General features: G+C 61.1%; 1 long non-coding RNA gene across 1 annotated transcript; it reads right to left on the bottom strand.

Moving 5' to 3' along the window:
• Nucleotides 1–9: 9 nt before the first annotated feature.
• LOC118175290 lies at nucleotides 10–23,438 on the bottom strand. The gene is made up of 4 exons (XR_004754934.1): nucleotides 23,427–23,438; nucleotides 14,791–14,795; nucleotides 5,066–5,080; nucleotides 10–166 (listed from the first exon to the last, which is right to left on the bottom strand). It is a non-coding gene; the product is annotated as an uncharacterized LOC118175290 (long non-coding RNA).
• Nucleotides 23,439–25,726: the final 2,288 nt, after the last annotated feature.

Here is a 25,726-nt window from a genome sequence, read left to right on the forward strand (position 1 = left end):
CTGGTGGCGCTGCCTGCACGCGCCGTGCCTGCTCGGAGCGCGGCGGCGGCGGCGGCGGCAGCAGCAGCGGGAGCCACCGGCGCGCACGGCGATGCCCGCTCCGCTCCCGCCGCTGGCCGCCCCCTGAAGACAGCCCTCTCTAGTCCGCCCGCTCGCCGCCCCGCCCCTGGCGTCTCCTCCCTCCTCCCCTCTCCTCCCCCCGACCCGTACCTGTCGCGCAGCGGCACTGAGCGCCCGCCCGCCCAGCCCCCGCCTTTTATAGCGCGGCGCCGGCCCCGCTCCGCCCCCTCCCGGGGCGAGCGGCCAACGGGGAGGCGGTGGGAGGCTTGACGGGCGGGAGAAGGGGCCAATGGGAGGGAGGCGGGCGCTTGGCGCCGTTCAAACGCTGACAGGGGCGGCGAAGCCCGAGCGGGGCGGCGGGGCCGGAGCTGAGGGGAGCCCGGTGCGGGCGTCCCGGTGCGGGCTCTGCGCCCCCTTCCGCCGCCTCCCCCTCACTCAGGGCGGCTGTTTGAGTCCCCCTGCCCCTGTGGGGCACAGCCCCGGCGCCACCGGTTCCAAACCGAGCCCCGACGTTGCTCTCACAGTGGCACCTCCACACACACAAACCCCGGGGGCACCGGGACCCATCCCTACCCCTCAGCACCCCGACCCCTTCCCGGGCACCAGCCCCTGCACCCCGACCCCCGGCTGGGCACCGGCCCCTCACCCCAAGACCTCCCCCGGTCTCCAGGCTCAGCCTCACACCCCCTTTGCACACCCCTTCCCCTCCTGGGAGCAGGGCCACGTGTTGGTTACTGCTTAGGAAGAGCTCCAATCCCACTGCTTTTTACCCCAAATCGGGAACGGGGACCACGTGTGGGTTCTTGTTAATCAGGGTCTGCTAATTAAGGGTTCCCATCCTGCCCTGGCCCATGCAGCAGTGTTGGTTTTGCATGCCCCCTGCTCTGAGGGGTGCCCTAGGAGGGGTGCATGGGGTGGGTATTTGGGGGGCTATGGGGTGTCCCCGTGCTGGCTGCTGAAGGACCCGGCCACACAGGGACCCCCCGGAGGCAGCAGTACGTGGGGAAGGCAGTCCTGGCACAGAGGAGCTGCCCTTGGCCAGCAGGTAGGAGCTGGTGTGGGTGTGTGGCAGGGGATGCCTGGGGAAGGGGCTGCCACAGCGGGGTGGGAGAAGGGCTGTGGGGAGCGCTGGGGGTCCCCCCTTTGCTGCCTGGGGTAGGGGGGGCGATGGTTTTTGCATTGGGGGATGGAAAAACTGGTGCTGGAGCGTGTACCTGAGCAGTGATCACCCCCTGCCTACAGGTGGTTAGCAGGGTGGTGGGTCACAAACCCCCTGAGCCCCCAAACCCCCTGGGCAGGGGAGCAAGCCCAGCGCCGTGGGGGATTTCTCCCTGTGGAAGGGTCGGGGGGACCCCAGCTGGGCTGGGGCAGCTCGTTGTTCCCTGAGAGGCAGCTGCCGTAAATCCTTGCTCGTGGAGCACCTGCCTTCATCGTCTGCCCTCAGCTGTGCAAACGGGGGTGAATGACACTGAGCATTACCGGGCTCTCGTAGGATCCTCTCGCTGCGGTTTCCTCATCTGCAAAATGGAAACTAATCACAGCTTTATCCGGAGGGTGGCTGTAGATAAAGGCAGTGGGTGCAGGCAGAGTGTGAGGTGTGGGATTGCATTTCCTCTCTCTCCTTTGCCAGTCTCCTTCCCTTGCAGACCCTCCTTGCCGCAGGTCGCCCTTCCCAAAGCTGTGCTGCGGCTGCAGGAGGCGATGCGGTGGAGCAGGGCTGGCTCTCGGGGCCAATCGTGCTGAGTTCTGGCTGCTTTTGGGGCTGGATCCTGGTTTGTTCTCGCTCAGAGGGACCAAAGGCTCCATCCCTGCTGGTGTTGGTGCCTGTGGGCTGAGCCCTGGCCGTGGCTTTGCAGTGTTCCTGCCCCCCACCCAGGGCAGTGGTGAACCAGGACAGCGAGTGCTGCTGCTGCCGACCCATGCAGGCAGTGCTTGCGCCTTCACCAGCTCACGTTTGCTGCTCTCTGGATCATCTCCAGCTGTAAAACTCCAGCCCTGGTGGTCCAGGCTGAGAGCCTGGATTGCTCATCGGCCGGCTGCTGCAGGGTGGCTCGGGCAGCGTGCACGGTGCCAGCCACAAAACATTGTCCTGGCAAGCGTCCTCTGCCTCGGGCTCCTGCTCACCATCCTGCCTGGGCTCAGAAAGCAGCGTGGCCTTGGGACACTGCCCGGCACTGGCCCTCCTCGTTTTAATCATCCTGTGGCCCTCCTGGCCAAAGGTTGTGGCTTTAACCGAAGGGTCAGGGCTCTGCGTGCAGTGGTGCTGCATTTATCGGGGTGCAGAGGGTGCTGTGTCCTAGGGTGCTGTGTCCTTGGGGCTGTTTGGGTGCCGTGGGACACCCTGGTGCGGGGGATGCTGCTGGCTCTGGCTGCCAGAGAAGTGCCCTCTGCTCTAGCTGCCTGTGAAGCCTCGTGGCACCAAGAAAACCCAAGAGCACAGTGGGAGCCTCTAGGAGACGATGATGTAAATAAGATTCCGCTCTGGGTAATTAATATCAGGCTGTAAAACACAGGCCCGATCCTCTGGCTGGCTGCTGGGCACTCTTGCTGCTGGCGAGGCCGGTGGTGGCTGCCCGCTGCCTCTCCTCCCGGCCGGCTCCGCTGGCAGCACGAGCGGTTTGTTTGCAGACACGGTGGCTTTAATCCTGGAGCCGGGACGGGCCGCGTGCTGCAAGAGCTGTGCTGCTTCTGTTTGGCCTGGGAACTCCAAAATCTGCCAGAGATGGAGGCTGGCCGATACCCGTCTCGGCACATGACTGTGAGCTCTGCTCTTCTGAAGAAGGGTTGCGAGTCCTGTCCATTTTCTGGCCCTGCAGCAGCAAGCTGGGGCAGGATGGGGTTGTTCAGCGCTTGCCTCTCCCAGGAAAATCACTGTCCTGTCTGACGTCCCCGGCCCCTGGTCTCTGCTGGGGTTTGTGCGTCCTTCCCATGGGAAAAGCCCCCACGGACCCTACCGCTGGAGGGGCCGTTTGGTCTGCAACCACCTCGGTTAAACCTAATTGCAGCTTTCACCTGGCCATTAAACGGCGAGTGCCATCGCTGCCCCAAAGGGAAGGAGGACGGGCCCAGGGCTGCCTGCAGGGCTGTAGCTGCACATTTCCCCCCCACGATGCTGGTCCTGGGGGAGCCGTGGGGCTGAGCAGGGTGCAGCTGCCCCGCGGGTGTCCCGGTGCCAGCGCCCGTCCGTGCTGCAGCGGGCTCCAGCAGCAAACCTGGCGGTCCGCGGCTCTCAGCTGCAGAGTAAACAAGCTGGCAAGAGAAACCATTTTGCTTCAGCTACCAGGAGAAACCCTTTTTAGGTAGCACTTCCAACTGGCAACGCTCTCCTCTGTTAACCCCCTCCTTCCCTTCCCACTGAAGCCCGAAAGTTGCAGCGCTCGGGGAGAGCGGGCTGCCTGGCGTGTCTTCGCCACCCCGAGCAACGAACGCAGACGTGAATTTACTGCTTGATCTTGTAATTTCAGCGCAATTAGGCTAGCTGCTACAGAGCAATTTCCCCCTGAGCCTCGGTCTCAGGCCTGGGCACTGCCGAGCCGCTCTCAGACGAGGAAGCGTTGGCTGAAACACGGGGTTTTTTGGGCGCACCTGGAACCTGCCTCCCCGGAGACGCGTCTGCGAGCTCGAGCTGTGGGTGCCTGGCATGTCTGAAAAGGAGCCTGCTTTTCAGGCTCGCTTATTACGAGTCAGGCACCCAAAGCTAGTGGGAAAACAAGCCAGAACAAGGGCGCAGGCTGAGCTCTGGGTGCTGGGCCGCCTGCTCCATCCCCTGTGCCAGGCAGGAGCAATGCAGCAAGGTGGCACCGCAGCGTGGGGCTCGTGGGGGCTGCGGCACGTAGGGGACGGGGCACGTGGGGCTCCAGAAGCCCCCAGCCCTCGGTGGCAGTGTGTCCGTCCGTATTTATTGTGCGTGCTGTCACCTCACCATGGTATCTGTTAGCTCTTTCTCGCAGCTGTGGTCCCATCAGCAAGACAGCCTTATCCAGGATCAAATACCTTGCTTAAAATCCTGCTGAAAATGGGGTGGAAGTCGCATCGTAGAAGCTTTAATTTGATTATTCTCCCCTCCTGCTTTTAGCTGGGAGCTGTACAATGCCTCCCAAGCACCGCTGCAGCACGGGGCATGGAAGAAGCGGTCAGCGCTTGGATCCGATCCGTCCCTACCCGACTTCACCGACTCATTTCCTCCGTTTGTGCGGCACCCTGGTGCTGTGCATCGCGCGCCGGCCCGGGCCCTGCTGGGCAGGGTATGGGAGGAACCTGCGAGCTCCCGCGGCGTTGTTTTATGGCATCTCCGAGCCGCACGGCCAAAGGGGGCTCTGACCCATCCCAGTGCCCAAGGTGGTGCTTACAAACGGTGCTGGCGCTTCCTGCGCTGCGTGCGCCCCTTGGCAGGGAGCTGCGTGGCTCCTGCTTGCCCTAAACCTGGCAGGGTGGAATTATGGAGGTGATCACGACCAGGATCTTCTTGCTGATCCTCTCCGTGACGGGCTCTGCTTATCCTGCCACGAGTGGGCAAATATTGGCTGGTGATGCCCCAGCAGAAGATGGGGCCCCCTTCCTGTGCCGCTGTTTTTTCAGCCCATGCATCGTTTTCCTGCTGGCTTGCTGCTCCCACAGCTCAGGCTGCATTAGCAGATCTGTTCCTTGCTAGAGCCGGGGGAACCAAGCTGTTGGTGCGAGCAGAGCTGTGGGTGTTCCTGGGGGGGCTGCAGCACCCCAGCTGGTCTCTGCGTGGTTTGCTTGGCTCTCCTGGCACCCAGAGCTGCTGGGGTGATGCTCTGCAGGGGTGGCATTGCGGCGCTTCTGCTGCAGGCGCTTCCCCAGCTCTCCGGTGAGCCCATCGTGCTGTGTTGGTCTCTGCTGGTGCCTCATCTCCTGGTTTCTGGCGTTTGGAGTACGTGGGTTCCCTGCAGAATTGCTGCAGGATGGGGAAGCCACAAGATAAACTGGGTGCTGCAGCCTTGACCTGCCTTTCTGGGGAGGGGGATGATGTTTGGTGTCCAACCCCTCCAGCGAGCACCTCAGACTGGGTTCTTCCCTGGACCAAGGGGTGAAAATTTGGGGTGCTGCTGTCCCTGAAGTCCATCTGTGCTCAGCACTGGTTGTCTTCGGGAGGCAGGGGCTTAGGATTGCTCAGGGCAGGTCGGTTCCCTCTCCATGCTGCTGTTTGTGCATCGTCACAGGGGAAATACAAGAGAAGAGCTCCCAGAGTTGTTTGCTGCTTTTGGGACCAGGTCCCTGGTGTGGGTTTTGCTGGAGGCTGTGCACAGGAGCGCAGGGTCCTCGCAGAAAGCAAACCTGATCAGGGGGCTCAGCGCAGGGCTGGGGGATGCTCCGGGCTTCCCGGAGCTGCTTGGGGAACTCGCTGCTGCCTCTGGAGCATCGCTTCCAGGAGCGTGGGATGCCCCGGGCAGCCAGGGCTGTGGTACCTGAGAGCAATCTCATTTAATCCTGAGCACAGCCCCTACCCTAACTGCAAAGCCTCCAGCACCAGTACGAAGGAGGGTTGCCACCAGCAGCTTCGTCCCAGCTGGAGCAGGATGCGACCCGCTGGGGACCGAGCGGGCTTTGCAGCCGGGCTGCCTGCTGGCAACGGGACCAGCGGGCCCTTGGAGGAGCTCGGGGAGCTGGGCCTTATCCGGAGCCTGTGATCTAGGGCTGTTCGTGTCTCTCTGCCTCCACATCCCCTCCCACACGTCCTGTCTGGTGGTTTGGAGGTGCTAACCCAGGCAGGGCCCGTCCCGCTGTGCCGGCAGTGTCTGGCCCCGATGGGAATTGCCCGTCCCCAGGGGCTCAGGGTGCCAGCAGTGATGCTTGGCACCGGGAGCAGCCCCCGCAGCCGGTCCTTCCCCGCTCCCCCTGCCTGCCAAGCCCCCAGGGAGCACGGTCGGGGCGGGTGGGTTGAGCAAAAATCCCTTAAAATTGGAGCCACGGCTCAGATGGGGTCTGGAGGCTGTGACAGCACGCAGGACCTGCCTGGTCCCCGGGACCTGGGCATGGTGGGGGTCCTGTCTTTTAGGGGAGAGCCCCAAAATGTGTGCAGCCAGCTGATGTGGGGCTCCTGGGTGGTGAAGCAGCATGGAAATGGCAACTTTCCCCCGTTTCCCCCGTTGGGGAGCAGCGTGGCCTTGCTATGCCCAGGGATGGATGGACGGACGGACGGACGGATGGATGGCCGGAGGACTACAATCCCCAGCAGGGAGCAAAGTGCCGGGGGGATGCCGGGACTGGTAGTCCCCGGGCCCGCTGTGGGGTCCCCGCTGTCACCGGTGGCTGGGGCGGGGGACCCGGAGGGGATGTAGAGGCTCGGGGAGGAGCCAGCGCCTTCACCCACTTTGTTGTTAAATACCTTAAAGGAGCAGTGGCTGCGCCCGAGCGAGCTCCCTAGCGGAGCCGCGCAACCCCGGCCGTGGGCTTTTTAAAGATAAAAATCACTCGCGTGGCCTTTGGGATGAACGGGCTCCGTAACTCCTTCGGCGCCTGGGCACCACCGCTGGCCTCGCCATTGGGCTGCTCCTGCATCCCCTCGGAGCATCCTTGGCCGAGCATCCTCCGGTGCTCCCAGGGCCGAGAAAAATCGGTGCCGAGGCCGTTTCCTCGCAGGGAACGTCCCCTCTCTCCGTCAGCCCTGCGGATAAAAAGCTCTCCGGAGAGGCGCCGTGGGCAGCCGTGCGCGTTTCTCGTGGCACAGCCGTGACCTGGGGTATTTCCCCCTCCCGGCGTAAGGCAGTCTGGCACACGGTGCCTGCAGCCAGCCTGGCCCTGGCGTGTGCCCAGCCAGACACCCACATGAAAGCCACCGCGGCTCATCTGGCTCCCGGCCAGCGGCTACCTCCAGGCAGCTCGCGAGGACCTGGGGGGAGCTGAGAGCGAGGCACCCACCCCTGGAGGGCGAGGGATGGGGTCCGTGGTGGGGCACGCGGTGGGACCAGCACCTGGGTGCGGACCCCGCGATGGGATGGGGTTGTCTGTGAAATGCTGGCCCTGGTAGAGCTGTCCAGCCATCCGCTGGCACCCGGCTGCCTCCAGCTGCTCTGCCCCTCGCCTCCGAGCTGCAGCAGAGGGGCTGGAATTGTGGAAATGAAAAAATTGTGCTGGAGAGGGGCTGCTGGAGCGCGCCACGGGAGTCTCGGTGGCTGGAAAAGCAGGAATTGCCACTGAAACACAGCCGGCAGGAGGGCTGGGTGCTGCGGGGAGCCAGCAGCCGAGCGGGCTGGTGCTGAGCCAAGCTCTGGGGCAGGGGGTCCTGGCCTGCCCGTGGCTGCACACCGCAGCTCGTTGCAGGCTCCTGCTGGCCTGAAGGCAAGGAGAGGTTCAGGGCAGCGCTGAGCCCGCTGCTCGCAGCCCAGGCTTTCTCTCCTGGGGTGCTGGGGGTTGTTTGCCTGCCGAGGGGCTGCGCTGGATCCTTTTTCCTTCCCGGGTGCAGGTGTTGGAGGCAGCATTGGGCACGTCGGGTCCTGCCTGGGCCCAGGCTCCAGCTGGATTTGCCGGCAGTTCAGGCTCCTGTCCGTGCTGCTTCCAGCCTGTGCTGGCCCTGCTGTAGCTGGGATTTGGGGTTGCCTGGGTGAAATCCTCACCCAGAACAGATGAAATCTTCCCCCGGGGTGCAGAGAGCTCCTGCTGCATGGCTGGCCTGCCGGGAGCAGACGGGCTGAAGCTCTCCAGAGCTGCGGAGGTGCCAGGACCTGGCTGCTGGATCGCCACCCGCGCAGCTGAGATCTTTTGGGCATGTTGAGGGTGGTACAAAGAGATCCGGGCTGCTGCAGAACCTGCTCCAGGCCCCTGCTGCGCAGGAAGGAGCAGCACAGTGGAAGAAGCTTCCTGGGGGACCCACCTGCGAGGCTCTGAGCCCTGACACAGCTCGTGGGAGGGCGTCACGGGCTGTACAGGGACCTGGTGGAGCTCTCCAGTGGGGGAGAGCACAGAAAGCTCCCCTGCAGGCACCTGTCTAGCTTTGCTGCTCATTCCTTTTTGCTGTTCACCCCTTGCCTACTCCTGGGGAGCCTCGGACCGGCCGCCTAATGCATTGCGATGGCTGCAGGTGCCTCGGAGGAGCCCCGTGCCGAGGTGCGCGCCCCGCCGCGCTCCCCGAGCTGATTGCTTCTGACACAGCCCCGCTCCTCGGCACCTGCATCCTGCTCCCCAACGGAGCCCGGACCCGTTTTGCTCTGATGTTGGAGCAAAAGGCCCAAAGGGTGAAATGCAGCCCCCGGGGGAGGCAGCAGGAGCAGGGGGTTGGGGCCCTGGAGGTGAAGCTGTTTGCAAACAGCTCCTGGTGCGTGCCTGTCCCAGCACACCCGCGTTCCCAAGGCTTTAGATTTTTTTTTTTCCCCACTCTGGGAAGGGCAGAACAGGAACTTGGATAACATCGCTGGGCTAGCGTTGCTGGGCGGGTTAGGAGCCATCCGTAGGAAGCCCATTTTTTCCCTTATCCCCCTGCACGTTAAGCTAATTGCATTTCCAACCGGCGCATCGCGCTGTCCTGCTGCAGCCACCTGCAGCCAAGCGGTTGCTCCGGGATGTAACCTCTCCTCGGGGTGTCTCGCCGTCCCGAGGGGACAACGTCTTTCCCAGCACCGTTTGTGTCAGGTCTGAGGAGCCCGGGGCTCGGGCTGAGCGTGTAGCCAGGACTCCACGGGTATCTCTCGAAGGTGAGACTCGTCAGGCTTAAGAAAGGATGAATTTTTTTTAATGGGTGTTCGGCAGCCACCGTGGAGATGCTTAAGGGCATAAATTTTTTAAGAGCGTAATGGATGTTAAGCTCTCAAAAATAAATCCCGAGTCTCTCTAGCTTGGGTTTCCCAAGGTATCGGTGGCTAGCTTGAAATGAGAGAGCGAGTTGAATGAAATAAAAAGCTTTTAGATGGTGCAGAGCACCAACGTGCAGCTCCTGCTTTCCTCGTGTGCCTGAGCTTCTGCTCGGTGCTTTGGGATGCCGAGGGTCAATCCCAGGTGGACGCTTTTAGGACCCACGCTGAAGAGCAGAGTTAAGGGTTTTCTCCCTGATGCTGAGCTGTGCAGTGCCAGGCTGTAAAGCTCCCCACCCAGAAGATTTCATTGATGACAGCCAGAGCCTGGCATGAAGCTGCTGGTGAGGTGCAGAGAGCAGGGTCCAGGCGTGTGAGGTGGGCTCCCAGCTTCGTCCCTGCCAGCAGCAGGACCTGCATGGAGCAGCTCTGCCCAAACCATTGCAGGGAGCTGGTGATGGAGCTGGGAAGCCCTAGGGCTTCCTGGTTTCACCTCAAAGCAGGAGCCTCCTCTTCCATCCAGCCTTTCCCAGGACAGCCCTGTGAAGGGGTTTTCTCCCTGGCCATTGCCAGGGCAGCAGGAGGGAGACCTCCCCTCTGGCTGGAGCAGCACACCAGGGCTGGGAAGCTGCAAGGACCCAGCTCCATCCTTCCCCACATCCCCTTACCCCCGGGCTGGGGAAGCAGAGCCGCTCCTCCTCTCTCCTTAGCGATGCTGAAGGAGGAAGGAAGCTGCTTTCCTCCCTCACCAGAGCAGGAAAGAGAACAGAAACTCCAGGAGTGCCGAGCCCCCTGCTTGTCTCCTCCTGCCTGGGGAAGTGGGAGCAGCCCCGGGAGGCTGCGGGTGGGTGCAGGCGCTGGCATCCCGCAGCGCTGTGCCCTCGCCTTGCTCTTGCCAGCTCCCCTCCCAGGGCTGGCTGGAAAGCCTCCTGCCTTCCCCCGAGGTCTTCTCGTACCTGCCAAGGGCTCGGCCCTGTTTTATGGAGCTGTTCCACGAGGTGTGCCCCACAAATGCCCTCCCTGGGGCTGCGGTACCGGTACTGGGAGATGAGCGGTGCTGGTGCCTTCGGTACGCCGGTGGAAACAGGGCTCGGAGCGACTCGTGCCAGGTCTGTCTGGTCCTTGCCTGCATTTTGGGGCAGGCGCTGACCTGCTTTGAGGTGACAGGTCTTGAAATCTCGTGTTGCAGGTGCCTTGCTGGCAGGAGAAAGCAGGAAAAGTGGAAACATTGGGGGAAGACCAGGGGAAAATGGCTGCTGGAAGCATGGGTTGGTGCAGAAATGTCATCGGCTGTTTCTCCAGTTCAGCCTAACCCCACACACCAGTACGGGTGGTGATCCTCATGTAATTATGACAGTTGGACAATCACATTTTCTGATGATGGAAAATCTGTGCCCTTGCTTGGGGACATCCCTCAGGGAAGTGTCCTTGAGCACCAGGGAGCCCTGGAGAAGGGGCTGCACCTCTCCAAGGCTGGTAGCAGAGGTTTTTGGTGGCTGAGGGTTTTGTTCTTTGTTGGTGGGGTGTGTGTGGGATGTGGTGCCTCCTGTCTGCTCGGTGGGTAGCTGTTTACGGGGTCCAACTGCCTGTGTTCACCCCCAAGGCAGGTCTGGATGCTGTGCCCCCATCGCTCCCGTCCCCTGGGAGGACGTCGCAGCTAACCCCAAGGACAAAGAGCTCTGTCCTGAAAGCCGTGAGGATCAAGGCTCTTGCTTTGTGTTTTCTGAGGAGCAGCAGCTTGTGGTTTGTGTCCTCTGGCAGGGTGCTGGGATGGGAAACGAAGGGAGCACGTTGCCTTTGTTCTTCTGGATTTTTCCCTCTGTCTTCTCCAGCCTGCTCCGAGGACCAGGCACCTCTGCTCATGCTGGGAGGGTTTCCTTGGTAAATGCTGCTCCTACCTGGCCCTGGTGCTGCAGCGGGGTGTGGAGGAACACCCTCTCACCCAGCACGAGTGTGCTGGTCCTCCAGGCTCCCCACTGCCACCTCTTTTGGGACGAGAAGAGGGAAGGAAGGAAGGAGCAAGGGTCTCTGCTCCCTGGCACAGCTGCACCGGGGTCTCCGCAGCTCCAAGGCACTGCAGCTCGTCCCCAGATGGAGGACAGAGCCCTGGGGGTGTTAGCCGTCTGCTGCTTTGCTCCCCAAAATTACCTGCAGGCTGTTTTGCGCTGCTGCTATCCCCCAAATGGCGCCGAGAGCCACACTCCCCCCGTCACCCCCGAAGGTGGGTGCAGATGACTCCCCTCCTGACATGTGCGTGATCTGGGCGTCTCTTCCCAGGCAGCTGGTGGGTTATTTTTGGGCCTGCAGCAGCCCAGATCTAGTTTCTGTCGGGGCGAGTCCCTGCCCAGCACCGTGCTCGCATCCCCGGTGCTGGCGGGGGCGCGGAGCCCCGGCTGCCTTCACCCCTGCGGGGCTGCTCCGGTGCTCGCCCGTGCAGGGCTGTGCCAGCATCTCCCTGGGATAACTGGGGACAGGGGGACGCTGGCCAGGTCTGCGGGGACTCACCTGGATGTATCTGCTCGGGAAACCCAATCTGCGGGCCTCTCTGGGGGTGAAGGGACGGGCAGGAGCAGCTGGTGCCGTGGCAGGGCTTGGAAATCCAAGCCAGCGCCTCGTCACGTGCGTCCCCCTTGGCTCGCAGGCTGGGGGGGTGGCAGCCCCCTTCCCTCAGCTCCTGGCCTCCTGCCTGGGTCCCGCAGTGGAAAACCCTGTGGAGGGGCTGCTGGGGGGCTGCTGTGCTGGGTTTGTCCCAGCAGCCCTGGAGCAGTGACTTATTCCATTGCAGCGGGTGCTGCTCAAAGCATCCTTCACCCCATCAGCGTGTTGGGGTGCTAGGGGGCCCTGCCCACCTGGAGGGACAGCGGAAGGCAAATGCAATCAAAAAGGGCTTTTTTTTCTCTTTTTCCAGGTTATATAGAGGGTGCATTTCTGCTGAAGCCCGGCTGGGCACCTGATGGAGAGGGCAGGACTGAGGTCTGTGTGTTTGCAAGGTGACGGCTGGCAGAGGCAGGCTGCCAGAGGTGCTGAGGGTCACTTTGGGTGTCAGCGCTGCCCTGTGACATCCCGGGGTGTCAGGAGAGGCTGTGGCACTCCCTGTCCAGCGCTCCCAACCCTCCCTAGCACGGCTACCAAGCAGGGACAGCTTTTCCTCGCTGAAAACCATGCCTTTTCCTCCGGGGAAGGGAGCAGCGACGCAGCCTCCCACGCTGCTGCTCGTTGCCTTTCAGCAGAACGCCGCCCGGGTAACCCTGGTGTTTCTCTCCACTCCTGGCAGGGAGCAGATCTCTTTCCTACCTCTAAACGTGGGCTTGTGGTGTGAACACAGGGGTTTTTGTCTCCCCAGCTCCGAGCCCCCCTGCTCCCCTTGCTGTGTGGGGTTTTTGGACTCTCCTCCTGGCTCCCAACCCTGCTGCTTTGGCTCCTGGCAGCTCCTCTGCAGCAGGAGCTCATCTCCCCGTGAGGGTCTCAAACGCCACCAAACCCAGACCCAAATCAGCTGTGAATAGGCTTGAGCATCCTATTCAGGAGGACAATAGGAAATCAAACAGATGCCACGTCTCCTCCGACTGTCTGTGTGCCCGCTTGCCTTTGTTGCAGGTGGAATCGGGGGAAAGAAAACAGGTTTGTTGTGACAGCTCCGGGTCCGAGCTGCCCCGCGCTGCTACCTGGCAGCCAGGGGAGCTGAAGGATTTGGTGGGGCTGGTGGCTGAGGGCTGGGGGCTCTGCTGCCCTGCGCTTGGCTCTGAGGTGTGTGGAGAGCACGGGGCTCTGCGTGGCACCACGGGTTTGGGGCGGAGGGCTCGGTGCAGTTGTTCCTATCCATTGAAGCCCTTGGAGAGGAGGAGCTGCCTCCGGTGTTACAGCCCAGCTGGGTTTTGGTTGCAGAATATGGGTTTTTGGCCGCACGGCAGAGTGCATCTCGTGCTTCTGTGCTGGTCTGCGCCCTGCCTCCTCCTTGGTGTGGCCGCTCCGTGTGGCTGGGAGCTGGCAGTCTCTGGCAAAAATCACCTGGACCGGGAATGCAATCCAAATGGCCAAAGCAAAATCTGGCGTGAAGCATCCTCGGAGCGTGCTGTGCCACCGAGATGTCCCACGGGGTGGGTGGCAGCGCTGCTTTATGCCACGGTGCTGCTGAGCAGGGAGAGGGCAGGGGCTTTTCCCAAGAGCTCTGCCTGTTGGGGTGGGCTTGCTGGCAGGGGGCTGAAGGCTGACCCTACAAATCCAGAGCAGGGCTTCGCGTCCTGACCCTCCTCGCACCTTGGGTTCGCCCAGAGCACCAAGACCAAGCTGTGGGTGGACGGATGGACAAAGCGATGTCCCCTGCTGGAAGGGGCTTGGGCTGGGGAGGCAGCGGGCGTTGTTGTGTCCCCCAGGGGCACCCCCCAGCGGGGTGACCAGCACGGGGTGCCCTGCTCTGGGTGCTGGCAGGAGCCTGCCCTTGGGCTGAGCCCTGGCCCTGAGCGAGGTGCAAAGGCTGCCTTCCCTTTTGAAGTCTGACACCCGGGATTTTCCCCACCCACTAGGAGGACTGAAGACAGGAGGGGGAAAAAAAAAAGACAGAAAAACAAAATAAAAGAAGAGGAAAAAAAAAAAAAAGGAGGAAAAAAAAGCCTTTCAAGCTGCTGGTGAGGGCACATCAGGGAGGCAGAGGCTGGAAGGGGCTCGGGGAGCACCCCTGCGTGTCTGGCCGGCTCTGACTCACCCCTGCGTGCAGGTACAACCCCGCTGCCGCCTGCTTTCGGGCTGAGCCTTGCTCGTGAGGTGAAACCCAGAGGGGTTTGCAGAGGCAGGAGGGAAGCACAGCAAAGGGAGCAGTCCCTGTGGCTAGCTGCCGGCCGCTTGGTGCGAGGTGGCCCCAAATTGTCCCCTCTTGCAGGTGTCCCCTCCCTCCCCAGCTGTGTCCCCCGGGGAAGAGCCCGACCTTGGGTGGAATTGGAGGCAGGATCCGGCCCCGCTGACAGAGGGTTGCGGGATGAGGCTGCCTCGAAGAACAAAGCCTCGCTCCGCCTGCCAGCCGGGTACCCCAGGGGCAGGCGTGCAGGAGGTAGGACAGGAAGGTTTTCTGGTCCTGCCTGTCTGGTTCAGCGCCGGCTGGGGCTTGGGTGAGCCAAAAGGCAGCTCGATCCGGGATGCGAGGCTTGGACTTGTTTAAAACTTCTAAAGCTTGAAGCCACAAGGCTGTAACTTGGGTCCAGGATCACTGGATAGACCCGGCCTGCTGGGGATGTGGGCACGAGGTGGGATGTGGTGCCTGGATGTGTGCTGGGGGCTGGTGCAGCCTCAGAGGGGACACTGGTGAAGGTGTCACCACCCGCCCCGTCCCTCACCTCCACCCAGCTCTGCGTCTTGGCTTTGGAGTGTAGGTTTGATGTCGAAGCTGTAGAGGGGTGAACCTGGCGGCCTTCGGCATCCCCAGATCCTGCCTTGACTCATACTCCTAGGGTATGGTGCCTCCTCACCTCTCTGGGGAGGGAAGGACGTTGCATGTGGCTGAACCAGCTGGGTCCTGACAGCGCTGGAGGATCTGCTGGGCACGTTCAGAGCCCAGAGCAATGTCTGCATCCGCGCGATGTGATGCTTGGTCCTGCTCGTCCTTGGCTGCTGTGAGAAGAGGCACAAAGTGAGATTCCGGTCCCTGATGCCTGCCTTTATCCCATCCTGGGGGGCTGGAGGGGAAGGCATCCTTGCCAGAGCTGCTCTCGCCACGAGTGACCCTAACCGGAGAGGGGACTGAATGCCAGCAGCACCTGGAAGGGGCAAATTTGTGACCAGCTGGGGTGAAATCAGCGGGTGAAGTCTCTTCCGAGGCAGCTGTCGATGGAAATGAGCCTTGCACAGCTCGTGGGGTGGGCTGTGAGGGTGAAGGGTTGGAGAGGATGAGCATGGTGGGCCCTAATTTTAGGACAGCAGCATTTGGTTGGTTATCTCCTTGCCCTGTGCATCAGATCATGCCCACAGGTCACATCCTGGTCCTGAGCCCTACGAGCTCTGTGCTGTGCATGTGCCCAGGCATGGAAGTTCTTCCCCGGCATCTCCCCTTGCATCCGTGAGACCTTTAATCTTTGGTGCTAAGCCAGCCCCCCCGGGGCTGGAGGTGGTAAATTACCCCCTGCTCCTCACTGCTTCTATTCCACAGCCCCCCTTGGGCTGGTGCCCCCCTCTGAAATGCATCAGTGGAGCTTTTCTCCGCCCCGTGCAGCTTTCCCTGCTGGGGAAAGGAGGTGGTGCTGCAAAGGCTCCAGCTCCCATCGCAGGTGTCTGCCAAGGCGAGGGAGCAATTCCCAGCCTAGCCCAGTTTGTGAGGGTGTTGGGGCCGTTCCTTGCTCTTGCCCAGTTCCTGGACGAGGTGGGACGATGTCCCCCAGCAGTGTTGGTCCTGAGGTGGCGCGGGACTTGGAGCAGAAGGCTGCTGTTGTGTTCCTCCACAAAATGGGAGGGACGGGGACATCCCTCGCCGTGGGGGCACTGGCAGGTGAGGGGGAGCCTTAAAAGCCTTTTTAGGGTCTTCCCTCCATTTCTCTGGGGGATGCTACATCCTCCTGTGTCCTCTCCTAAAGTCCTGAGCAGCTGGAGCTAATCCCAACGAGGAAAACCTCACCCGGAGCCCCCAGCTGTGTGCCCACACCTCTCCGTGTGCGACACGCAGGGGAGCAGCCTCTGCTCGTCCCAGGGGAGGTCCCGTGCTGGGAGAGGGCTGCTCTCGCTCCGTGTCGGGGTTAACCTCCTGCAGCTGGGCCGAGGGGAGGGAAGGAGGAAGCTGCTTGTGTGATTGTTCCTAGAAATGAAATGTGAAAGGAGCAGGAAGGTGGTGGCGCAGAGGAGGGCACCTTTGAGGGGAACCCCGTGCCACCTGCACCGGCTCCATCACCTCCTCCCGCTCCAGCCGCCGAGCTCGGCATCCCTCGAATTTCCCCTCCCTCTCCCCGTGCTGTGCGGCTGAAGGTTTGCAGTAAAACCCCAAAAGAGCCTCGTCCTCGAACCGCTCCTCCTGCCAGCTTCCCTGATCAGAGCCCGCAGGGCTGGGGGACACGTCTCATGTCACGCCGCTCCCCTGCCTGCAGCCCGTTTGCCTTCGTGCTTGCAGCCGTGCATTAAAGGGCTCCGAGCTCCTCGTTACCAAAGCGCGGGCTCCGACTTTTAACGAGCCACCCGTGGGAGAGCCGGGACTGGGAGAGACGGAGCGCCGTCCCGCTGAACCGAGACAGAGGCTGACAACAGGCACCGCTGCCTGGAAACGGTGGGCAAAGGCTTTATTGACCACTGGAGGTCACTTTTTCAATAATGCAGTACAATCCAACTTTATTTTGTCAGTACCTTTCATGCCGCCTGCTCCCGAGCTGCTCAGCGGATCCGGTGCAAAGGGAGGGGGAAGAAACATTTTTTTTTTTTTAATTTTTTATTTATTTATTTTTTTAGAGCTGGGGAGCTGGAGGCTGCTCGGCAGCATGGAGTGAGGAAGAAAAGGCTCCTGTGCCCCAGCCAAGGGGCAGGGGAGGAGAAGAGCAGGAAAATTAAGCAGCGTGGGTGCTGCTCTCCTGTGCCACAGAGGCACCTTCAGGCTGCTCGTAGGCAAATGAGAACGTTTGGCCCTGGGGTGGCTGGAGTCCTCCTGGTGTTTCCAGGCATCGAGGCGAGGTTTCTGCCCATGCTGATGCCCCACAAGGGCTCGGTCAGGAGACTTCTCCCAGCCCAGCACCAGCAAAATCCCAAATCCTGTCCCTGTACGGGGCAGACAGGCAGCAGGAGCTGAGGGGGGCTGTAGATGGTCTCTGGTCACCCCAAAATCCTGTGCCTGGGGCCGTGTGTGGGACATCCTGGGGCTGTGTGGAGCTGGAGGCTGCTGGTTTTGCAGAAGGACTGGGGGAGGTTATGTGCAGAGCATGGGAAGGGATGGAGGTGAGAGGTGGAAAACCCAGCAAAAACCCTTGGTAAGGAGTGGGCAGCAATGGCTGGTGTGCGGATCATCCTGCTGGACTCGGGGCTGTCCCCTGCTCCCCACCTCTCACGCAGACCCCTAGAGCCCCTATTCCCATTACCTCCTATTTCTTCTTGGCTGCCTGTCCCCTCCTGCACGCATCCCTGCCCTTGGCCCTTTCTCTGGCACTCCTGCAGGCACTAACATGCATCCGTAATGTTTTGGGGTCTCCTTGCTCTGCACCTTCAGCACCTTCTGGGTGCCCAGGCTTAAATTCCTCCCAGCCGAGGTCTCCTCCTGCCTCCTCTGCGCTGTCGGAGCTGCTCGGAAAGCCCACGGGCTTTGAGCAGGGCTCTGTGAAGCCCAGAGGCATCCAGGCTGGGCTCTGCGTGGCACAGGGAGGAATTCAGCCTCCTCGTGTTTCTTTTTGCCGTGCTGGGAGCCGGCGGGGAAGCTGCTTGTGCTACGTTTGTCACGTTTCTTACCCAGCCTGGGGAGGACGGGGCTGGGTTTGAATGGAAACACCCATGACCCCACTGCGTGGCCGAGATCCAAAGCTGCTGTGCCTCTCAGATCGGGCTCCTGGAGCCTCAGGACCTCGGTGCTCCCTGCTCAGCCCCTTGGGACACCTTGTCCCGGGGCAGGAGTCGCCGCGTGCCGTGCCGGAGCCGGCCACGTGCGAGGACCGTGAGCATTTAACTGCCGCAGCAGATGTGACTTGGAAGGCACGTCGGAGCAAATATTTAAAGATCCGGCTTTATAAAGCCACTTTTTGGCCTATAAACCACCCACCCTGCAGCTCCTGGTGCCGTTGCTGTGAGCTCTTCTGTTTGCTGTTCCTGCTGCTCAGCCGCGGTGCCATCCACCCAGACACTTAGTGATGGGGCTTTCTCCTTTTCCCCCAACCTTGGCTTTTTATTTTATGTATTTATTTATTTACTGGGGGCGTTTTCCTTCTCTCAGCAGAATGGGATGGGAAGTTACTGCTGTAGCAAGTGAGGCTCTGTCCTGCTTGCTGCCAGCCCTGTTCCTCTTTCCCCCCTGCTCATGCAAAAGGCTTTCACCATCTCGGCTGTTGATGCTGGAGCAGCAAAGGGCCGGAGGCAGGAGCTGTGCTTCCCTGTGCTGCCCCCCAGCCCTGCTTGGACAGCCTGGGAGATGGGGCTGGGGAACATCGCTGGAGGGGAGCTCTGAGCCCCGCTTTTATTGTCGCCCACCCTATGGTGTTCTGGGATCAGGCTCCAAGGCTCAGCGATAACTTGATCCTCGTGGTTGTCTTCTCAATGCTTCAGATGTGTTTTGTAAGGGTCTAAACTGGGAGCCCAGTCTCCCGGGCTGGGATCCTACGTGCCCTTTGGCTCTGGAGCATTTCAGGTTCCCAGAACTGCTCCTCGACTCGTTTACACAGCGCGGAGCAGCCTCCGGTTTGCGCTTCCCTTCGCTGCGTTGTCCTTCAGCCCGGGTCCCGTGGAGCCGAGCACTGACGTGTCTGCCAACATGGGCAGCTCTGCTCCTGAATGAGCAGAAGAAAAATAAATAGCATCTCAAATTGCAGCTTGTGTGCAACGGGCCAGGTTCCTGCTCGCTCTCCGGCGCTCCGGCTCGAGGTAGTAACTTCTGAGTTGCGTCTGCAGTGGGAGTAAGGTGATGACTGGGCCCAGGAACGTTTTGGGATAGACCCAATTTAATCTCCTGGTGCTTTCCCTTTCCGCCTCGTATTAAACCCTGCTCAAACTCTCCTGGGAGAGCCGCCAACACAACTCCCCAGTGTGTCCGCAGTGCTTTGAGGTCCTCAGATGCGAGCGGTTAGGGAAGCTTTTAACGGCGCTTAACTCCCTCGGGGATGGAAGTCCAAAGCGAGGGGGAATTATTCACCATTGTTAAGGAAAAAAAACCCACGTTTTGGTGCGTTGGGTTAAACCCCGCGTTGTGCCCTCTAATTATGCAGCGGTGGCCCGGGCTGCCGGAGCGCCTGGTGACGACGGGGTGGTTGTGCTCGGCTGGAGGGAGCCGGGCCCCGATGAGATCAAGGGGCCTTTGATTTTGACGGGTACTGAACCAGGCGCCGCGATATCAAACGGGCTAATCAGATATAACCTCAGGTCGCCTGGCACGGATTCGCGGCCCCGGGTTGGGGCAGGCAGCGCAAATTGAGCAGCCAGCTGGGGAGGCTGCGCGAGCCGGCGCGCTGCTGGTTTGTTCCTAATGAAACGGGACGTCCAGTAGCGGGCTGGTGCGGGGTGGTTGGGTGTCTGGGACGTGGTGGGGGTCAGGCACCCTCCCTCCAGGCTGGGGGGATGTGGTGGGGGTCCGTGACCCTCTCCCACCTTGTTTCTGGCTGGGGGCTAACCCAGGGCTGCCTGCATGGGCTGGTGTGCAGGAGGGGTGGAGGAGATACAGAGGGGGAGCAATTTTTTGGGGTGGTCCCAGATCCTTTGTTTGAAGGTGTCTATAGGTTTTCTCCAGGATTTTTTTTTCATTGCAGCCCTTGGTGTAGCAAGCTGGCACCTGAAGTTATTTTTTTTTTTTTTTTCTGCCCGTCTTCTAAACGGGGAGATTGGGCACAGCAAGAGCCGTGCTGTAAAGGGAAGGCAGTGCTGGTGCTCCTCAGGGTGCTGCAGCTCCAGGATGCCTCCTTGGGGGCTGCTGCCTACAAGGTTTGAGTTCCCTGATCCTGGGTCTGGCTGTGCTGGCAGGAGCCCTGCTCTGTAGCGTAAGGCCTGATCCCCACGAGATCCCTGGGGCTTTTTGCCCTGCTCTTGCAGGAACAGAGATGTTTGCAGTGTCCTTTATTTTTCCTGCTCTTTACCCATGGCTCGTTAGTGCTGGAGGGTCTTTTTTTTTTCTTTTCATTTGGCAGTTGTGTCTGGTGGTGAGCAGCGCTGTGGGTCTGTGGGATTGCTGTCGGGTCGTGGGCTCTCTGCTGGGGGAGCAGCGTGGCTGGCCCCAAAACAGCCCCTCCAGTAAATATCTGGGGCTAGGGCTGCCGCTTTGAGGCATGGTCCAGCAGGCTGGAGGTGCCCAAAGTGACACCTCAGCTCTCACCTCGCTTCTGGCCTCGTAGATGAACGGCGTTGGGTGTGCTGCTTCACAGGGGTCGGAGCCTGCGATGCCCGACTCCCCTGCCTTTGTCTAGCAGCTGGGTTTTAAACCATGAGCTCCAGTCCCAAAGCTTGTTTTGTTTTGTTTCCCTGTGGATAGGGGAAGTCGTCGTGTCTCTCTGTGTGTGCAGAGGGATGTCCAAGCAGTTTGTACCCCAGCCTGGCCCACCATCGCGCCCCGCGGCTGCAGGAATGTTGCCTGAGGTCTCCACCTGCCCCGAAAAGCTGGGCTGGAAGTGGGTCAGTAGGTTTACAACTTCTGGGGAGACACGGCGTGATCCTATCAGCCTCGTACCTTAAAGGAAGCTGGCTGGAGTCAAATCCGAGGCAACAATGAAAACTTGGAGAGGAGCAGAGAGGAGAGGCAGCGGGTTCGCAGATGCAGAAATCCCCCTGGGTCCTATCAAGTGTTTTGCCAGTGTTAAACTCTGAGTAAAATATAGTGCCTGGGAGATCAGATCCCTGGGTATTCCCTTCGGACGGGGAGACCCTGGGTTGAATATTTCTCCGGTGAATCATCTTCTGGAGCTATCAGCACAGAGATCTGGCACGGGGCTCTCGCAGCGCCTCGCTGCTGGATGTGCCATCGCGTGCAGGCTCTTTGGGTGAAACCACCTGAAGAAGGCATGCAAATGGCACCACCGGGCTCTCTGCGGCTAAAGCTTGGTTCCCTGGAGCTTTGGGTTCAGCAATAGCAAGCAAAGCCCTTCTGGGATGTCCGGAGCACCCAGAACTTAAAGGGCAACCAGAGGGGTTGCAGCAGCAGCATGCTCTGCTGCTGTCTCCAGCAGCAATTTGGGGAGAATAACCACAAAACCTGCTCCGTAGAAGCACCTCCTGAGCTGGCAAGGCCCATCACGGGGCTCTTCCAGGTCTTGAGCAAGCACCTGGCTGTTCTGCTAGATCCTCCCGTGTGATCCAACCGGCAGACTGACAGATACAAGAGGTCAAGATGGGAAGAAAGCAATAGCTAAATGACCTTCAGGGATGGTGCAGAAGAGCCTGTGTGGCACAGGGAGGTGTCGGGCCTTAGGAGAGAAATGCTACAGGGAAAGCTGGTGAGGGAGAGAGTCCAGTTAGGTTTGTGCTTGGCCTTTTCCTTGAATCCTTAAAAGAGACTCTCCCAAAGAGGGGAACAGACACTGGGGGCGAGAAGAGCATGGGAGGAGGGTGAAACTGCGTGACCCTCAGCGCCTTGAGGTTGTCTTCTCCCCCAGTGTTTGGTCTGGGGATGTGCTGGGAGGAAGAGGCTCACGCTGCCTCTCTCCTTGTTTTGGGAGCCACGTGTTGGCTGTAGCTGGTTTGGGGACTGCTTGGCTGCGTTCTTCGTTTGGGATCGAGGCGCAGGAGGCAATCTGTGTGGATAGCACGAGAAGTGCTCACGCTACATACGAAAAGCTGCAGACTTGCTGGGAGGGGGAGCGGGTTTGAAGTTGTATCTCCTCCAATAAATCAGCACAGCCTGGGCCTCCCCGCCCCCATCGGCGCCTGTGTGCGTGTGTTCGAGGGAAAATCCAAAAAAAAAAACGGAGGACTTTGCTTCGCCGTTTCCCCGCTCGGGTCGGCACAGCCTCGCACCGGGGCAGCGGTCGCTAAAACCCCGATAACGCCGTCGGCAGCAGCGAGCGGAGCAGGGCTGGCCTGCGCCGGGTGCTGCTTCCCTGCTTCGAGCAGCAAGCTGTTCCTGCGCGTGGGCTCCCGCCGCTGCCAGGAGAGCTATTCTCATTCAGGAGAGAGAAACGAGCTGTGCAGAAAGGAGGCACGTCTCGTGTCGGTAGGCAGCACCTGCCAGCACCGCCGGCACGCGGTGGCACCGCTGCGCACGGGGCTGGCTCGGGGAGGTTGGTTGTGGGTACGTGGGGTGTACAGGGAACCCCTCCCCGGGCTAAATTGGTGCCAGCAGCCCTGGGTGGGATGCTGCACCTTGACGTGCAGCAAGTCACGGTGCGACACGGTGCAGGATGCGGCCCTGTGTAGCCGCCAACGTCTCGTGTTGGTGTTGGGAGCGATGCCCCGCTGCTGCTCCCGAGGCATTTTCACCCCCCTTCTGGCCCGTAAAGGACAATGGTTTTGGAGAGGTTGGGCTGCTTTTGGGGTTTCTTTATTCTCTTTACATTTTTTTTTTTTTTTTTCCCTCGGGTGGTGTTTGAAGCTGGCTGAGGATGCTTCACTCGCGCTGCGCGAGGAAGGGATTTTTTCAACCCTTGCCTTGCATCTTTCACCAGGAAACTCCTGGGAGTTTAAAAAAAAAAAAAAATGTTGACGCTGACCTCTCGGAAAATTTCAGCCCCTGGTGGAGGTGGCTGCGTGGAGCCCTTGAAGCCGCTGCCTGGGCGGAGGGAGCCAGAGCTGCTCAGCGCCGTAGCTCGAGGGCTCTGATTTTCGGCAGAGCGCGGCTGGCGGGGTGCCGAGCCGCGGGAGGGCCGGCCCGTCCCCGAGCACCTCCCTGGGTGCCGGATCTCCTGCCGATCTGGGATCCGCTCGAGTGTGTCCGCCTTGACGCCAGCCTGGGCAGGGACCCGTTCTGGGTGTCTCGGAGGGATTGCGTGCGTGTCCGGCCATCCCTCGGCCCGCTTTGGGGACGCTTTGGGGACAGGAGCTGCCCAGGGGAGTGCTTTCACCCCCCCAGCTTGGCAGAAAGAAGCCCGAGGGCAGCCAGCTGGGGAAGCAGCGAGATTTTACACCACGTCTTTGGGGTGGGAGAGGAGCCCTCAACTCCCAAGTGTCTCATTTGGCTGTACTCCCACATTTTCACCCCCCAAAAAAATCCCTCCCGTGGAGAAATGGCTGTCTCACCCCCATCAGCCTTGGGGAGAGAGGGGACCCCGAGTGTCCTGGGGAGCATCCCCCTCCTTTTATTCTTCTGGGGGGGGGGGCTGCAGGGTGCCGGGTGCCCCGCTGGAGCCCCGTGCCCTGCCGGATGTCGGGGAGCCAGGGGGGCCGCCCCGGCCCCGCAGCGCAGCTCCCGGCCCCGAACAATGGGGCCATTGAGGGCTGGAGCCGGGGGCTCGGCCGGGCCGGCTGCGGGCTGCGGACGGGGAGGACAGCTGAGCTGGCTTGTTCCACCCCGGCGGAGTCACAGCCCAAAATAGGAGCCCGGTGGCTCCTCCGGAGGCTGGGCCTCTTTATGCCGAGGCCGCGGCTTGTTTGCGCGCGGGGTTTTCGTGGGGTATTTATGGCCTGGAGCTGGGGGGTGGGTGGGAGGAAATGAAGGAGGGGGCCGGGCAGTTGTGTGAACTTATTTTTTGGTGTGTGTGCTTAAAAAGGTAGACGTGTCGGTATTTTTATCCCCCCCCCCCTAATTTCCTGTAGGTTGTTATGCTTCCCTGCAAAATGGGAGCCCTACTGGTGCCAGTGCCGGAGAGATGGGGACAAGAGATGCGCCCAACAGCTGGTGGCACCAAGCTGTCCCCATTTTATGTGTTTGCCTATAGCCGTGTGCCATCCTGGTCAGTAATCCTGGGCTCCTTTCTGGTCAGAGCTGCCTCCCAGCCCGGGGTGCGTGTGGGTGCCTGCAGGCAGCGTTCCCCCTTCCCTGCTCCCTCTGAGCCGCTCTCCGGGCACGGAGACGGGGGCTGCCTGGCTCTGGTACACACCGAGCACCTGCTGTGCCCAGCGTGGCCAAAAACTGCGCCTTTTCCATGTGTGCGTGGGGATTTCAGGGCTTGATGTGAGAGGTTTGAAGAGGTGGTCTCGGTCGGAGTCTGCCCTGGGTTGTGCTGCTTGAACACGGGTTGTGTGTGTGTCAGGAGGGGTGTAAACGAGCCTGGTGTTGGATCCGCTCCTTAACGAACCGTGCTGCTCCAAATCTTGCCCTTGGAGGTGCGTGTGTCTCCCCAGCACAGCCGGGGGTAGGATTTGTCCTGGTTATACCCATGGTGCAAAAAGGACCGGAGGATTAAGGGCCGATTACTTCTCAGGCCAGTGGGAGCCCTGGGTCCCCCCCTCGCCTGCAGCCACAGCGCGGGGCAGACGGAGACACAGCTCAGCACCAGAACCCTCCCGATTTACCTCTCCCACCTCCCCATAAAATGCACCGCCAGCTCCATGACCAGCCAGCAGCGCTCAGCCTGCAGCCGAAAAACCTCCTGCCATCATCCCAAGCCTCGGGGGCCGCCCGGGGAGGCTCCGGGGAGCTCAGCCTCCGCCGTCAGCCTCCTCCTGGCGCGTTGGCCGGCCCGGGCACGGTTTTGGAGGCGTTTTTGGTGGAGCCCTGGCTGGTTTGGTTCCCTACCTGCCCGTGCATGTGGCTGAGCATCGCGTCGGGGCCCCCCCAGCGGAGCCTGCGCGTTGGCTGCAGTTTCTATGGTTACTGCAGCGCCCGGGGAAGAGCAGTTGGCTGGATGCTGGGGCTGGCAGGACCCGCGTCTCCCTCCGGATCCGCCAGAAACTTGACAGGGAGCCGGTGCGTGCGGGAGCGGCGGAGCAGGACAAAGAGGGGAGGGAAAGCCGAGGAGGAAAACTCAGCTGGTGCAGGGTACCGGGCTTGCCCCCAGCAGGTTAGCCTCCGAACAGGCTTCAGAAAGGAATAGAAAGGGTGGGGAAAAAAAAAAAAAAAAAGGATGATGAGAAAATTGCAGTTCTGGTGCTGGCGTGAAGGTGACATTTGTTGTAGCATCTCTGGCCGGCGAATCAGGGATCTAAACACATGGAAGTTTTAACTGCTGCCAGAGCCTGGCTAGTTCTACCCACATTTGTCTTTTCCCCACACTTTTTTTCTTCTTATTTCATTGTTTTAGGGTTTTTCAGTCTGATTTGTTCTTCCCTACACGCAGGTTTCCTCCCCGGTCCTATTTATCCCTCTGGTGTTGGTTAGGCTAAAAGTTCGAGGCACGTTTAGCGCTCACCGCACGCAGGTGCCACTTGGGGCACCAGGAGGTGCCAATTAGGAATGGATGTGACTTTTCTGGGGGTGTTTTTGCCCATCACAGCCTCAGACAACGACATGGATGTGGCAGCATCGAGCTGCCTGTGCGCATGGGCACCAACCCAGCTTGCTGTCTGCGTCTGCAGTGGGGACCCTCCCGCTCCGTCCTCTCATCTGCCCTGCCCCAAATTCACCCCAAATGTGCCTGATATTGGGTTCAGCCTCAGAGGCTGGCCCTGCAGAGCCCTTTCTTTCCTTCTGGCTTGGCCACTTCACCTCCCCTGTGCTCCCGGCAGACAGGGCAGCGCCTCGCTGTGCCGTAATAGGCATCCTGATCCCCGCTGCTACGGGCAGGGTGTGGGGACAGGAATGAAAATAACTAGGGCAAAGGCTTGGGAGATGAAGGGCCCTCGTCCTGACCTGCTGGGGAGGTAACTGGGAGCACTGGTCTCCCCGTGCTTCCCAGGCGAGGCCGGCTCCTCGCCCGGTCCGACTGGCTCGCCCGTCTCCCCGGGGCCGAGGCTGGGGCAGGTGTTGGGGTGCGCTGGGTGCAGCCGTGCCCTGCACGGAGAGCGGGGTCCAGGCAGGCAGGGGCAGAGGATCTGCGAGGTCCTGGCTGTTCCCAGAGCCACCGAGCAGCCAAAAAGTCCCTGCAAGGACCAGAAGCCTCTCCCAGCCGTCGGTAACCCCGTGCCCCCGGGTGGAAGCAGAGGAGGAGGGATGGAGCGTGGGTGGGAGCCCGGCGGCTCTCCTGGATCTGCACCAGGGCTCGGGGCTCGTGCTGCCTGCCCAGCCCTGCCTGCGGGGCTGGCGTGGCTCGCATGGGGTGGCTGTCACGCGTGGGGCTGGCCTGGCTCCTCATTCTGTGTGGGTGGTGCCCGGGGAGATGTCTCCCAGCTTCTCCAGAGCCCTGCCCTAGTTTTGAGGCAGTCGCTGCCTGTCCCTGCCCGTCTGACCCTTTCTTCTTGCCTGCCCTGTGTTCACCCGTCGCTGCTCGTGTTCCTGCCCCATCCTGGAGCACCTCGCCAGTGAGGCT

The sequence above is a fragment of the Oxyura jamaicensis genome, chromosome 17, assembly GCF_011077185.1.
Source record: "Oxyura jamaicensis isolate SHBP4307 breed ruddy duck chromosome 17, BPBGC_Ojam_1.0, whole genome shotgun sequence".
In the NCBI taxonomy this organism is placed as follows: Eukaryota; Metazoa; Chordata; class Aves; order Anseriformes; family Anatidae; genus Oxyura; species Oxyura jamaicensis.